At 39.1% G+C, this 15,524-nt stretch overlaps 1 long non-coding RNA gene across 1 annotated transcript in view; it reads right to left on the bottom strand.

The window, feature by feature from the left end:
* LOC108425595 overlaps nt 1-7,950 on the bottom strand; it is a 10,029-nt gene extending 2,079 nt beyond the window's left edge. Inside the window, exon 1 of the long non-coding RNA XR_001857717.2 lies at nt 7,865-7,950. This is a non-coding gene — a long non-coding RNA (uncharacterized LOC108425595). The remainder of the gene's footprint in view (nt 1-7,864) is intronic.
* Nucleotides 7,951-15,524: the final 7,574 nt, after the last annotated feature.

Raw genomic sequence — 15,524 nt, 5'->3', positions numbered from 1 at the left:
CAGTATGAGAGTGAAACTATGTCCTGCTGTCGTGACGGGAAAATCTTCACTAATAATGAAGTAATGAAGTAGCTGTGAGACAGTAGCTTAGAGAGAGATGTGCCAGAACCTTCTTTATAAAAAAAAAAACAAAAAAAACGCTGTTAGTCAGCTAAGAATTTTGAGGAAGGTCCAGCATCACATTTTTAATTGATGATCTCCAAAATAGTAACATTGTACAAGAACCCTATCAAAACAGGTTCTAAAATGGTTCTAACAGGTTCGTAAATGAGATGAGTGTGAAGAACCTTTTTAAAGTTTCTTCACATAATGTAAAAGACCCGTTAAATCTAAAAATTATAAAAAGGTTATTTAAAAGTTTAGAAAGTTTTTCACACTGACACATTCAGTGCTTTGGTGTATCTATAACAAAGCACCTTCTTTTTAAGAGTGACATAAAACATTTTCTTAACTTTAACATAAGTTTTAGACTGTTTCTATTGAACCGTTTGTCCTGAGTGGTTTTGATATGACAGCAATGATTTATATTCAGTTTCTTTATAATTTAACTACAGTTTAACTGCAGCAATTTTTTCAGGTGCTAAAAACAATCATTAATCTATGTTCCTTTTTGGCCCTGCACCCAATGCTGTGGCTTGTTTTCAGACATTAAGAGATACTGTTCAGATATGAAACAGCCACAGTTTGAATGTCAGGACATCTTTCACAGCGAAATTACTCATTAATTGGGTGCTGATCCCTGAGTCAATGTTTAGTGGGTCTTGGTTAAGTATTAGCTCTTGAAGAGGAACTGGTCTAGTTACTCATGAAGACAAGACCGGCACTGCTGCTCTGGGAAAACGAGAGCAGTTTCAGAGAGTTTAGCACTGCTGCAGTTCATTTCTTGTTTTATTGTTGTAGAGAGGTTGGGAAGCTCATAATCAACATGCATATGTGTGTGTGTGTGTGTTTGTATTGTACTGTGTTGATTCTTGTGTTTATTGTGTGTTCTGGCTGTGTGTGTAATTCTCTGCCTTGCAATGATTAAATTTGGTCACTATTATTTTGGTATGACTCAGAATTATACAATATAATAATACACTGAATATATGAATGTAGCTGGAGGAGCTATTTATGCAATAGTTTTGTGGAACCTGACATAATCTCATAAAGAGAACATTTGGAGACAACCTCAAGAAATTTTGGGCTAAATGGGAGTGGAAATGTAGATTTATTAGGGTGGGAATAAACGGAGACTGAAATGACAAGAAAAAAGCAAGAGGAAGAAACCTAGGAAGGATCCAAGACTCGCTGACACCAAACAGTGAAACAATAACACAACAAGAACAATATAAATAAGGATAAGATTTTACAACTGATATACAATATTGATTGTTGAGAAAAAGAAACCAGCCTATCATTGGACAAAAGCAGTTAGATTAACCCGGGATAACCAATGACTGTAAGAGGCCTATCAGAGTGACAATGACAAACGGGTCTATGGAAATCAGTTACTGGTACCAGTCCAGTGAAGAATAATTTCACACATTTAACACAAGTTAGCATTGCTGAAATGTCCCCACAAAAAAAGTTTCTGTTAGCATTTCGCTCACTAGCTTGTTTTGCATGTATTATCAATTGTGCTGTGGACATTAAAAGAGCTGAATGAGTGGAATCTGGAGGGCATATTACAGGAGCTGTAGCAGCAGATTTCACCACATGCATCAAATAACAAATAGCACACCAAGAGTGAATGTTCAATACGACATTATATTTGAGAGACTATTTATAACATAGAAAATAAAATGTATACATTAAAATGTTACTCTCTCAAATAAAATCATATTACATAAATTTGAAAAAATGAATGCAGACAAAAAGAAAATTCAAATAAATGATTATAAATTCTAACATTCCAAAATTGGTGCAGCTGATTTACCACTTTCAGTTCTCATTACATGACAATTACAGGTGCCAAAAATAATTATTTAGAGCATTTTCTCAAGATCACTTTTGGGTCTAGAAGAAACCTTTCAAGGGAAGAAGCTCAAAGGAAACCACTGAACTGAAAGGCTCTTCTATGGCAATCCTCTGAAGACCCACTTTTTGCACCTCTATTTTTAAAAATAGACTATGTATGTATGCATGAGGCAGCACTCTGGACTGGACAAGGTGGCTAACAGCAGGGGAGATTGGTGATAAGCTCCAGCCTGTTCGGCTGGCGGGGAAGAACAAGCCTCCAGGCTGCAGACTCCCGGCCCCCAGGCCTCAGGTGCTGCAGCTCTCCTCATTTAGCTCCTCACTGTTTGGAGCTCTCCTACCAACCACCACAGGCACATGAGACCTGCTCTGGGATGCACAGAGCCATCAGCAGCAAAAAAGGCTTTTACTGCTGCTGGATGGGGGGAGGTTCAGCATGTATTTGTCCTGATATTTGTGCTTGAGTGAGAGTACCTTAAAGCGATAGTTTGACCATAAAAGGCTATTTATGATGTTCTCATTACCACAAATGTAGTTGTGCTCTAGAGCTACTGTAAGGCTAATGTAGTCAAGGTGCAGGCTACATTATTTACCTGTAAGTAGCTGCTAAAATAGTAACAGCCTTAAATTTTTTCACAAATAACAGAGTTCCTGTAAAGAACTATAATAACAGCAAGTGACACAAGCAGGCAACATCATCAAAACCACAAAGCTCCCATTGCTATCAGTGAAGCTGTTTACACGAGATGCTAGTGCCAGAACTCTGCCCCATTTGCATTGTGTCTTGTTAATCAGTTTGTGTGACATAATTGGTTTGAACTCTAATAAACATAATCAATAATCAAAGTGTTGTATAATTGCAATTAGTTTTTAACCTCATGCTTACGACTGCAGCACATCAACGCCAATATCTCATGGTATAGCACCCTCTCATGTGTAGCAGCCAACTGAAATTTTACTTTTGTCCATATTTGTATGATGTTCATTGGAACATGCACTCATTACCATTACCTTACTGCAAGTAAACTACTAAATAAGCAGTAGAAAACAAGAGATATTGAATGTTGAATCCTGAATCTTTTATTCCTAGAGCTAACTACAGCTGACTAAATCTCCGCTACAAGGTGGACCATGGTGGACATATGAGGAACATTATCATAGTGCTAGTTCAAAAAACTTAAGCCATTGAACAGACGTCTTCATAAATCCTTTCCTTTTTTGTTTTGGGACTGTAATGACTTTCAGTGTAAAATAATAAAATGAATGAATGAAATCAATGAAAAAAATGAAATGTAATGAAATGACAAGACTTTATTACAACTAACTGTTGTAGGCTATGAATATGTAGGCTATGAATCTCACGCAGTTTCATACTTCTGTTGACAAATAGATTGATTGTATTCAAGCATCCCAACAATAAGATCAATTGGAATTGGTTTTTTCCCCACACTGTTATATCAGGAGGTTATTGACAGTCTGTCTTCCCTGTCCGTAAGTCACTTAAACTCTTCTAGATCACAGCAACGTTACCGCCACACTTCTGTCAAAATGATCACTTCTCTTTTTTATACATCATTTTTTTGCATGAAATTGTTCAGCAATACAGTAACACAATATATTGTTAGAAAGTTTGAAATTTCAGGATCCAGAAACCATTTTATGATCCATAATTCACAGCAATGCCGAATGTCTTATTTGCACCACAAGAACTGCTAGCAAATTCTTGGGTCCTTACCTTCAAAGCTTTGCCACTATCCACAGACAAATCATAAACCAAAACATGTGGTCTTCATATCACAGCAAGAATCAGAGATCAATTTAGAGGTTTATGAGTCAGGCCAAAATAAACACCTCCATTCTACTCTCTGTTACTCTATGTCGGTATTTCATACAATTCTTCTAATCAGAGTGTTACCTTTCAAATGAGACTAAGATCATGACAGTAGGCCAAAATATGTGGGAACAGTATTGCTTTTACTTTGTCTATGTTGTTTCAGGCAAAAATGGGGCAACAGTTAACAGGTTAAATGGGACAGGAGAATAAGGTGAATAGATATGTGTCAGGACCGCATAGGCTTTCACAACCTGTTAACTACATTATACTTGTAGCTTCAGCACAAAACTAAAGTAAACTAAACAGACACAAAACATGTCTTCGAAACAGAAAGTTGTGTAATTGTTTTTTGACAGTCAGCAGTCTGCAGGCCTGTATTCATATCAAGACTGGTCTGTTGCACTTCTACTATGCCAGGCTGTCCAAGGCCTACACAGACAAATCCACTTTGAGTTTCATGTTATTCACCCTGAAAACGTGCTGAGTGACAAGTGTCAAGAATAAGGAGCGACTGTGTCTCTGCCACAACCCACCCCCACCTCTCTATGTAAACTGGGCAGAAACCTCCTTTGCAGCAGAGCTTAGCGTGAGAGTGAGGAGCGATGGGGATTTGAACTCGCAGGTGTTGTCACCTCAGGGAACAGGAGACCATGCCAAAGACATCTGACAGGGTAACACGTCTCACCTATTGTCAGGTGTCTCTTACACCAAGCCCTGCTTCTGTTGGCAGCCTCTGCCTCAATTTGTGACTAAAATTGATGAGAGGCACTGTCTTCTTCTTTTGTGTGAATGTAGTTAGAGCTACTGAAACAAAATAACACATGACATGCTTGAAAAAACAGCCAGGCAGGTTTCCTTGACTTAGTCATGTGCACATTAACCCCTTCAACATCAAGGAACCTTGAGTGGCTCCAGATTTCAGGTCCTAACTCTGATAACTACATAATATTCTTAAATGTTACATAGAAGCTACCAAAACATTTTAGTAGTTATTCAATAATGGGCTTTAAAGCATTTTACTCATTAAGCAGAGGCTGGGTAAAAAGTAAGGGGTTAACAAATGTACTGGTAAGGTGGGTGATGTTAATGTTTTTTAATACGCTGTTTATACAAATTAATCAAATTCTTAGCTTTTTTTCAATCTGTTTGTGAAAGGGGATGTTGGGTATGCAGATGTGTGTGATTCTGAGTCTGCTGTCCCCATCAGCCAAACTCCTCCTCGCTCTGAAAGCAACGTGAATCCCAGCTGTTCTCCGCATGTTCACTTTTACCTGCACAGCCATGCTCTGTTATCAGTGCTAATCAAAGCCGACTCTTCGTCCTTCCCAAACAGCCGTCGCAGCTCCTGCCCCGCCCAGCTCCACTCCGGCTCTAAACGGCAATGCTTGCCTGTCACCTGAGACTTCTGAACCCCCCTTATAAACACCCCCCCCCCCCCCCCCCCCCCCACACACACACACACTCTCCCTTTTGCTCTCACTATTGTTGAGAGGTTTGTCACTCCAGGAGCACCGCGCAACCCGAGCCATGGACAACAAAACACTTTTTGTGGGACCTCAGGTTGAGAGAGGAGTAATGGAGCCAGGGGCAGAGAGAGAGAGAGAGAGAGAGAGAGATAGGTGGGGGTGGAAGCGAGGGTAGGTGGGGGAACAAGCCAAGCCTGGGAAGATTTTGTCCCAGGTGATTGGTATGCCATCAAGGCTGTGACTTCACCCAGCGCAGGTGTTGTTTTTAGCTCACTTCTCTCTAGGGCTCTGGGGTTTAGGTGTCAGGATATGACCTGGCTAACCAGCTCAAGCCAAGTTTTTGAAAGCCAACAAAATGCTCAGATCATTTATGATGCCTTAGAAACTCATCTATGAACAATAAACCACAAGAGTCCATATGTGGCCCCACACTTCAATTCCTCAATATATTTTAATAGTGGCCACCAAGTAATTCATAGTAGTTAGTGAACATCGTTAAACATAAATAGTTCTTATAAAATAATAATTTATAAGTAAAATAAAATAGAACAACCGCTTTTGGAAGCACATTTAGATTTTTTGTTAATGTGTAGCACTGTGCAAAACTCTTAGACCAGTGTTTATTTAATTTTCAGTCCATCAAAAAGCTTAAAGCATATCATTACAAAGAACATGACACATAAGCCTACATCCCTAAGTAGAATATCAGATATTAGGATGTCCTGAATCCATACTTGCTTTCAGTTTTTCTTTGAAATCTGCAGGGATATTTTTCCACACCTCCAAAGTTTAGTCTTTAAGTTTAGTCCAAAGTTGGTTGCATTTTCTGCTTTTCAGAATCCAAATATTCCCAATCACATTCACTGATGTTGAGGTCTGGACCCTGGGGCGGTCAGTCAACTGTTCTGTGAGCAACAACTAAAGCTTCTTTGCTATTTTTATATTTCTTTTTCTCAGAAACAGCATCTTGACGTCTGGAAGAATGGTCAGAAACACTTGTGGATTTATTCAGATCGGAAGCAAGAGTGGAGCTTGATGTTTTGTGAGAGATGAAAGCTTTAAGTGCTGTTAATCTGATGGTGATGCTTTTATTGCTTTACCAGGTCTTGCGTGGTTGTTAGGGGTCTCAACTTTGTGATTACTGAATAATAATCCTCAGTATGTAACAAGTCTGGGATTTTAAGGGAGTAAATTATTTTTACTTAGGAAATTAACAAAACATGTTATCTTAATGAGAATGTTCAAACTTTTACTTACAACTGTGTGTGATGTATTGGTTACAGTGGTGGACAGTAACTAAATAAATGTAATTCGTTACTTTACTTAAGTAGTCTTTTCATGTATCTGTACTTTACTGAAGCACTTTCACTCCACTACATTTCAGTCACATATCGTACTCCTCTACATTATTCAAAATCTGTTGTTCCTTTTGGTTTATCTGTGTATAAAAAAACTTAACATGTCAAAACAAAAGAAGTGCAAAGCAAGAACACCTATCAGGGAAAAACACGCACTTTGTTTTGAGCTTGTTTTGACATAATGACCCAGTGCAAGTCACATATCACACAGTCACAGTTCAGCACAGCATCAGCACAGCACAGCATCAGCACAACGATGTAAAATTTTGGGAGGGTCTATTCAAACATAAATGATGGAACTAACCTAACCTTGAATAAATAGACCACACTATAGAAATTTGTACACATATGCAGTTGTGACTGATGTTTTTTTTCTGAATTTATACAAACACTTTCATTTTACAACAATTTCATTTTATAGCAAATTTGTTTTTACTATTTTATGTTTATGAACAGAGACCTACAGGTACAATACAGTAAAGGAAAACACATTTGTGAACCTGTGTTTAAGGTTTTATTAAACTTAATTGCAACTTAGTTACAAGTTTAACTTAATTAATTTTTTTGTACTTTTACTTTTGATATTTAAGTACATTTGAAGGCAAATACTTTTGTACTTTTACTCAAGTGGAGGAACATCTACTTTTACTAAAGTAATATTTTACCTTGGGTGTCTCTACTTTAACTCAAGTATATGGTTTTTGTACTTTGTCCACCACTGATTGGTTATATGTTATGATGGCGTAAGCCTTGAAGATGCATCATGAGCCATAAATAGCCAGTTTTTTGCTTTTTCTTTATATAATGCCATCGAGAAACAGATCAGCAGATACAGAGGGTAGAATACCTCTGACCATTCATAAACCATTTCTATGCAACAGTAATCTGAAAAGTGATACTGACCCAGAAAGCCTTGAGTGTGTGCTTGCTGACGTGGGCCAGGAAGTCAATACCTAAAAAGCATTCCTCAGATAGGTGTTGCGTGTGCACTATGAGGTATTGATGAAAATATTTGCCTTTTCTCATGCTTTCTTTTTGATTCCTTTGCAATTAGCAAATGTAAATCGAGCAGGTGCTGCTGGCACCCGTTGGAATTTGTATTTGTCTTACCTGAGGCCTTAGATCCTCCCTCTTTACCAACAAAACACCAAAGGAGCTGCCACGCACGAACACACACACACACACACATACACACACACACAAATCTAGCAGCTTGTTGTTGTCAGTGCAATCAGAGCGCCTCTCACATGTGGCGCCAACCCACTCCGACAGCCCTTGAAGATTCTGCGGTCAAGGTTACTCCTCCTCTGCCATGGTTTCGCTGCCATTTCCATTATTCTCTCATCTTTGCTTCCATACAGCATTCTGCACACACTCTAAATGGGCTCCCTTTTACCGCGTGACTTTGAAAAGTAGCTTATTTCTTGCAGATTGCCTGAGAAATGCAGAAATCGGGGCCGGTGAGTCTAGGACTGAGCTGATAAGCCTTAACCCTGTAGAGAAAGCCACATTGTGAGCACACTTTCTTCCTCTTCCATCACACCGGGTAAAATTCCATGTAGCAGGGAGACTGCTTATGCTCTTCTGTCCTCCTTTGACACAGTTCATGTTGACATTTAACAAAAGCCTCAGGGTGCCAGTGTAAAAGCTCCAACACGGTATGCTGTATTTCTGTCTTTGTGGGGTATTTCTAAGACTTGTGTATTACTGTAGTTGTGGTTGTGCTATACATGAACCCATGTCTAATATTAAACTAAAAAAAACGTTTCACTTTATCAAATAAACGCTGGATTTTGTGAAAAGGAACAGCTATGAAACCAGATATGTCCACAGTATCAAAGTATTCATGTTCTTCTTCATCCTGGGGAAATCTGGTCCCCACAAAGAGACAAATACACAATGAAGTACACACATATTATTCAACCTTATTGGTTTTTCCATTGACTTATGTATACTGTAATTAAATACTGCCATGCCTACAGCTAAACCTTAACCTTAATAGCCAAAATACTTTTTAGTGTTCAGTGTGTCTAATTTTATAAGCTGGCATACAATTCCATACAGAATTCAATTTCCAATGAAAACTGCCATTAAGTTTAGTTTCGTTTAGTTTAGTTTTAAGTTTATTTGTCATTTGCACAACATGTCAGGACATTCATTGTGGCAAGGCTCAGATCATCACTCTACAGAAAGTAAACAAAGTAAAAATAAAAGCACAAAGAAAATACTGAAGCTGAAATATATTAAATAAACACAAAACATATGCAGAATATAGAGACAGGAGGGACCTATGTAAGGAAAAAAACAAAACTCTCTGCTATTAACAAAAGTTGGTTTCATTTGCTGTGATGTTGAGGTCTGGACTCTTTGTTTACTTTGGACTTCATGTTTATGATGGCGACAGTTTGGTGGTGTACCAGGTATTGCATGGTTGCTAGTTCTACTTATATTTCTGAGGAGATTAGATAGATGATTATCCACTTGCATGAGGAAGGAGAAACTTTCAACAACCATGCAACACCGTCCTAAGCATTTTTAAACTAAATACTAACAAAAAGTCCAGAACGCAACATTACTGAATATATATATATATATATATATATATATATATATATATATATATATATATATATATATATATATATATATATATAAATAATTGTTTTGTTGTTATAAATAAATGTTGTTATAAAATTTTAGATCGGGTGAGAAATCATTTCTTATCACTTTATAGGCCAGATGGATACCTTCGGTCCTCACAATGGGATTAAAACACACACACACACACGCACGCACACACCCACACGGTGCTCTGTTCCTGAGTCTGTTTACAGTAAGGGCAAAGTAAACACACCCGCAATCTAACATGATGCAGTGATGTTCTTATCAGTGGTTTAATTTGATCCATTAAGGATTAATTACGATATTAATACACGTTTGGGCACTGATAAACTTTTCCACTGAATTTCTGAGGCCTCTGTGTGAATCAGAGGCATGTGTTGATGTGTGTGTGTGTGTGTGTGTGCGTGTGTGTGCGTGCGCGCGCCTTTATATTCCGCTGGCAGCAGTCTTATTCCCACCAGCTGTCGGAATGCATAAAAACGGGATTGTTGTTAAGTCTCGGGCTTAAGTTGCTGCCAAACAGAAAAGCGCGCGAATAGCGGCATTAATGCGCTGATTAGCGCCAGCACTCAGGCGCGCGTTTAAAAGCGCTTAAAGAGCAGCAGCTGGAGTCAACAAGGTAATAAACGCAGCGCCGGTAGCGCACACGAGAGGCGCGCTCCCGCGCACAGAAGCGGAGACACGCGCAGCGGCGTTGACACGTGCGCGCGCTCTGACACGCTCAGCGTCAATCAATCTGCTGCCTAGAAACTTATTTAAGGAGCACGAGTTTTCCGCTGCTCTCTCTCTCTCTCTCTCTCTCTCTCTCTCTCTCTCTCTCTGTCTCTCTCTCTCTCTCCAGTACTCTCATTCTTCCATTCATTCCTCTTTCTGGCTCTCTCTTTTTTCCTTTTTTACCTGTCACCATTTCATTCATTCTTCTTTCCTTCCTTTGTTCTTCCATTCTCTTTTCTCCATGTCCTTTTCTCTTTCATTCCAGACTTTCCTGTCTTCCTCTTTCCTTCGTTTCCTCTCACTCTTTCCTTTCACTCACCTTCCTTCACTTTCTTTAGCGTCCTGCTCTAAGCTGGGATATTTTCCTTCTGAGTGAAGCCGGGGCCTTTTGCCAACACAGTGGTAATTTGCTATGACATGACAACATGTAGATATATGTGTCAACCTCCCTATGACCTCACCGCACTGTCTAGAATCATATCTGAACTCCCCATTACCTCACTGAGCGCCGCTGAGGCCGATCTCCAACACTCTAAGGCTTCTGTAGCAGCGGGATACAGTATCCTCCACTCTGCACAGCCATATATTGCGCTGTAGTGGACGTGGTGGGGCTGCAGTCTGAGGTCAGTTTCTCCACTTTCAGACATAACTGTGCTTAAAATGGGCTCTGACCTAATAGCCTAGAGAACTCTTCTGCCTCTACATCTCTTGTTTGACCTTCATTCAGACGTAACAGGAGATAAGACTGGGGCACATCTTGTGGCACACTCAGTGCCCGATTTAATGCCAGTATTCCTCTCTTCTTGCGAGCAGCATCGGTGCCCATATTTAGTGCATCCATTTTTATCTTGACAATTTGCAGCAGTTAGTGCACTACCCTGAGCCATCTGCTCCCTATGCCTCACCGCACAACTGAAATACTGTCTGTATAATTCATTTAACAGATTATATTTAGAAAAGACTAATACAATAGTGGTGGTATGTAAAAGGTCATTTCAATTACAGGTAACCTGCTAATGTAATAATCACCTTGATAATTTCAAAGTCTTCTGAGTATTTGCATTAGCATAGTTAACGTTGCTTGTGAAGTTGTTAGTTGTATTTAAATAATTGATGAAAAAATACATTTTGAATGAAACTATATTGCACCGATGAAAACGCCATGCCTTGGTTGACCCAAGCCAGCTAACTAAAGTTGGTAAAATTCAGTTAAGATTTCAAGTGTAAGAGCTGAAAGATCAGTGTCGCTAATGATTAATGGAAGCTAATAGGTGCCTGTTAGGCTTCATTTAATCAGCACAATGAGTCTGCACAGTATCAAACACTAGTGTTTGTGTTCGTGCAGTGTTGTTTCATCCAAACAAAAGTGGTGAAGTAGAGAAGTATACTCTAGAGGCTCAAGCCTGTCAAAGCATTACGTCACTTGCTAGAAACAAGGAGGGTAAACAGTCACCCAGTCACCTAGCAAACAGGTTTTTCTTTTAATCAAACAGCCTTTGTGAGCTATTTAAACAAGGAGTAGTATTGTCGACACACATGTAATCCTATATTGATGACTCTGACTGCTAGCTTTACCTCACTAAAAGATGACACTTCAGTTCTGTCACTTTGGTTTGGTTCTCCAGAATGCAGCAACACCATGCCAGATCACTGGCACCTGGCAAATACATTATCCCTGAAGAAACCCATAGAAACCATGAAGTGTTTAGTGATAAGTTGTGATAAGTTTTGGCTTTATAAATTGGACTGATATCACAGTGTAAAGGATCCAAATGTTGTAAGTTGGGGTTGCTAAATTCTTTAGCAGTATATAGGTCCCGCAGTATATATAGCAAAGCATATATAGTTAAAATATAGCAGTATATAGATAAAAAATGAAGATTTATTGTTATTTAGAATTGTTTTTGAAAAAGGATTCAATGTCTATTATGCTTATGCAGTTTTGGCATATTTTGAATGGCAGTCATGGCAAAATGTTAAGTACAACTGAAATAAAAACACAGCCAGCTCACAGATTTGCTAAGATTTTTTATATGGCCCTTTTAGTGGTTTAGTGAGTTTGACACCCCTGATTTAGGTGAAGTACAGCATTAAGTTTCATTTTAATTGTCATAATCACGTTATGTGTACATGTGTATCAGAAGATTATTACAATGGTTGAAAAATTAGATGGGAGTGGGAGGAAATTACACTGGGTTACATTTTAAAAAGCAATAACAGGTCAAGTTAGAGCACAGAAGCACAACCACATAACTCAGACTTGTGTTTTAGCAGCACGTCTCCCAAAATGGCAAGAGGAGCAATTGACTTCACTCAAAAAAGCAGCATTAATTTAAACAGTGCACGGCTGCTATAGACTTTAAACAACACGAAAAGAAATGCAAACGTCACCCTACGAAAAGCACGCATGGGTCTTTGCTATGCTCAAAATATTGCAAAGTTCTTTTACTATTGTTTTTAGCAGTTGGAGTACTGCAACCACGTCAGCCCCTTGACTTCCTGCATTCCTGCATTAATCTCTGTATCAAATAACCTGAGGCTTTAATTTGCATTCATTAAGGATTGATTATTAAGAATTCATATACACTCAATAATCACTTTATTAGGTACACCTACCTTGTATCTACACTCATTTATAATTTTATTAGATCCACTTAACATATAGGTTGACCTTCTAGTTCTACAATTACAGACTGTAGTCCATCTATTTCTCTGCATACTTTGTTAGCCTGTTTAGCCCTGTTCTTCAGTGGTCAGGGCCCCCACAGGACCACCACAGAGCGGGTATCATCTGGGTGGTGGATCATTCTCAGCAATGCAGTGACACAAACGTGGCATGTTAGCGTGTGTTGCACTGGTGCAAGTGGATCAGACACAGCAGTGCTGCTGGAGTTCTTAAACACTGTGTCCACTCACTGTCTTATTAGACTTACCTACCTTGTTGCTGCACCTCACTACATGTTAGAGAGGATAGTTCATCTGTTGCAGCACAGTTTGTGCTGGTCATCCTCTAGTCCTTCATCAGTTGACACAGGATGCTGCTGGCTGGATACTGTTGCTTGTTGGACTATGTTGTGGGTATTTGATGTGTCTGATCCACTACTGTAGCTGCAGCTGCCTTCTACAGTCATTTACTGTCAATTCTCGAGATGCTGCACAAAGGCATCCAGGCCTTGATCAATGCTTGATAGCTCTAAGTGCTAATATTAGCAATGTGGGCTAATAAAAACATTATCTGTGCTCGATCATTATGTCTAAAAAAGAGCTGGCAAAGACAGCACACATTCAAAAACGGATATTATGAAGACAAGCCTGAAAGGTAGGAAAGGCTATGCGATTCTTATTTGCCCGCTGCCACTGATATTAGCATATGCAATCATGTAAGGATCAGTTGTATGACCTAGAAGAATGACCCAGAAATTGAGATTTAATCAGGTGATGAAGGTCAGTAGAGGGCAATGAGAAAGTCTTCTCATTATTGGGCCCAGGGGGGCCATTTGGATTAAGCCGAAGAACATGGAGATTATATTCTGATTAATAGAATCGCTGTTCATCAGCGTCAACACATGCTCCTCCCTATCCCTCAGAGACATCTCGCATGGTGATCTTAGCTGTGAGGTTTACTAACGGAACTTCTAACAGCCGATTTAGTCTTCCCACCTAAAACAGGATACGTGTGAGGAACTGAGGGCCGGCTCAGTGGCAGCTGTAATTTCCTGTGGCGCAGTCAAGTTGTGACGGCAGTGGTGCTCTGAGATGGGAGTCTGCGAAAGGAGCTGATCTGCAGCCCCAGCACCGGGGTGCAGCTTCTTTTTCTGTTTTTTTTTTTTTTTGAGGGAGAGAGAGAGGCGGAATATGGTAATGAACCTCGCTTGATAGAGTAATTAACTTGGCTAAATGAAAATCCCACGAGGTTGAGGGATGGAAAGCAGATGTTCTTTGAAATCCATTAAGGGGGGTAAAACGTCTCGTGAAGCGCTATGTGTGGAGATAAAGGAAGCGAACAGTGGTAGATCACTGCTTGGGAAAGTGTGTGTTTGTGGGGTGGGTGCTCTTTCAGGCAGGAAAGAAGGACCTTTATTTGGATATGGCCTGACTTTGCAGCACCAGCTGGCTGAATTCAAAAGGGCATTTGCAGGAAGAGAGAAAGATGTGTATGTTCCTAGATAAGGAAGATTCAACAACACCTTCGAGCAGCCCTCCTACATACAGGTCAAATGAGAAATATGTTGGACTTCTTGATGTGAAGATACAAGTGAGAGATGGAATAAACATAAGAAAATACAAATGGCTCTTATTTGTAATGGCCATGCATAGCGGCTTAAGCGTTTAAGCCATTTTAAGGGCCCATGCTATTAAAAAATGAGTTTTCCTCACAATGCTGAAATAAAAGTTACCCTGTTGAGATTTCATTGTAAAGAATTGCAGGACACAACCTCACACAGGATAACAAATAACAATTTTCTATGTGGTTAAACAGGTCCAAATGGAAAGTGCTTTTGATCATCTTCTCATATTTTCTCCAACTATATCTTCATCTTCTCCCAGAGTAACATCACCTGTGGATCAGTTGATTTTGTGCCATGAAAGTAGCATGAAATATATATGTTCAGATCACAGAATTTTTTGTTTTACTGTGTCTGTAGCACCATTTATGAAGAATACAGGCACCTCACAGTGAGAGCTAGCCAGGATAAACCACAGCCTCCACATGGTGGGGTTAGTTTTAAGTCTTCCAAAGTAAACAGCATCACAAGTCAATATTCCCCCTTTTAACCTCAACGTTTTTAAGCTTTATATTCACAACTAAAGCAGCAATCTTTGTTCATTTTTCTTGCATTTTATTTTTTCCCTAAGGTCAACTTATAATGTACAACTTTTTTTTCAGTTTTACATGTCCATTTTCCAACTTTTCTTAATCCCTTTGAATTTATTTGCATTTATGACTAAACTATGTGATATGTAGCCCTGTTTTGATTGTGCCCTGCCCTTTATTGTGGCCCATTCAAAGAGCAGGCCAGGCTGAAACACATCCATGTAAAAGGGTGGAGCTAAACTACTGCAGGTGCATATAGATGTAAGTTGATTATTTCAAAACAGGTTGCAGCTTAGTTTTATAAATGGACTGTATAAACCGAGAAGTGATTGGCAAGTTTTGAAACTCTTACAGCTATTCACTAACACTAACAGCTATGTACTATGTTCTAACAAACACTTTTATAGCACAAAAACTAGAAAAAAATATTTTCTAAGATGCACTTTTAAAAGTGTACAACAGGTGTCATATAAATTAAATATATTTACATTTTATCATACTGAAATTTGCTGTTCTACTTTATGGCCCAAAGTTAATCTATCTGTGTTCTCTTTTCATTAATCATGTTAATTTTGCTGCATATCTTTGCATGTATTTTAGTTCAAACAACACAGAACTGTATTAAATAAACTGTATTTACATCAACATGCATGTATCCTGCCTTCCGTCTGAAGACTGCTGGGAGAGGCTCCAGCACCCCCCGCGACCCTGATGGAGAAGCGGATTAGAAAATGGATGGATACATCAACATAGCA

The sequence above is a fragment of the Pygocentrus nattereri genome, chromosome 10 (genome assembly GCF_015220715.1).
Source record: "Pygocentrus nattereri isolate fPygNat1 chromosome 10, fPygNat1.pri, whole genome shotgun sequence".
NCBI classification, from domain to species: Eukaryota; Metazoa; Chordata; class Actinopteri; order Characiformes; family Serrasalmidae; genus Pygocentrus; species Pygocentrus nattereri.
Note: the sequence above shows the minus strand (reverse complement) of the source record. Positions and strands in the feature narration are given on the sequence as shown.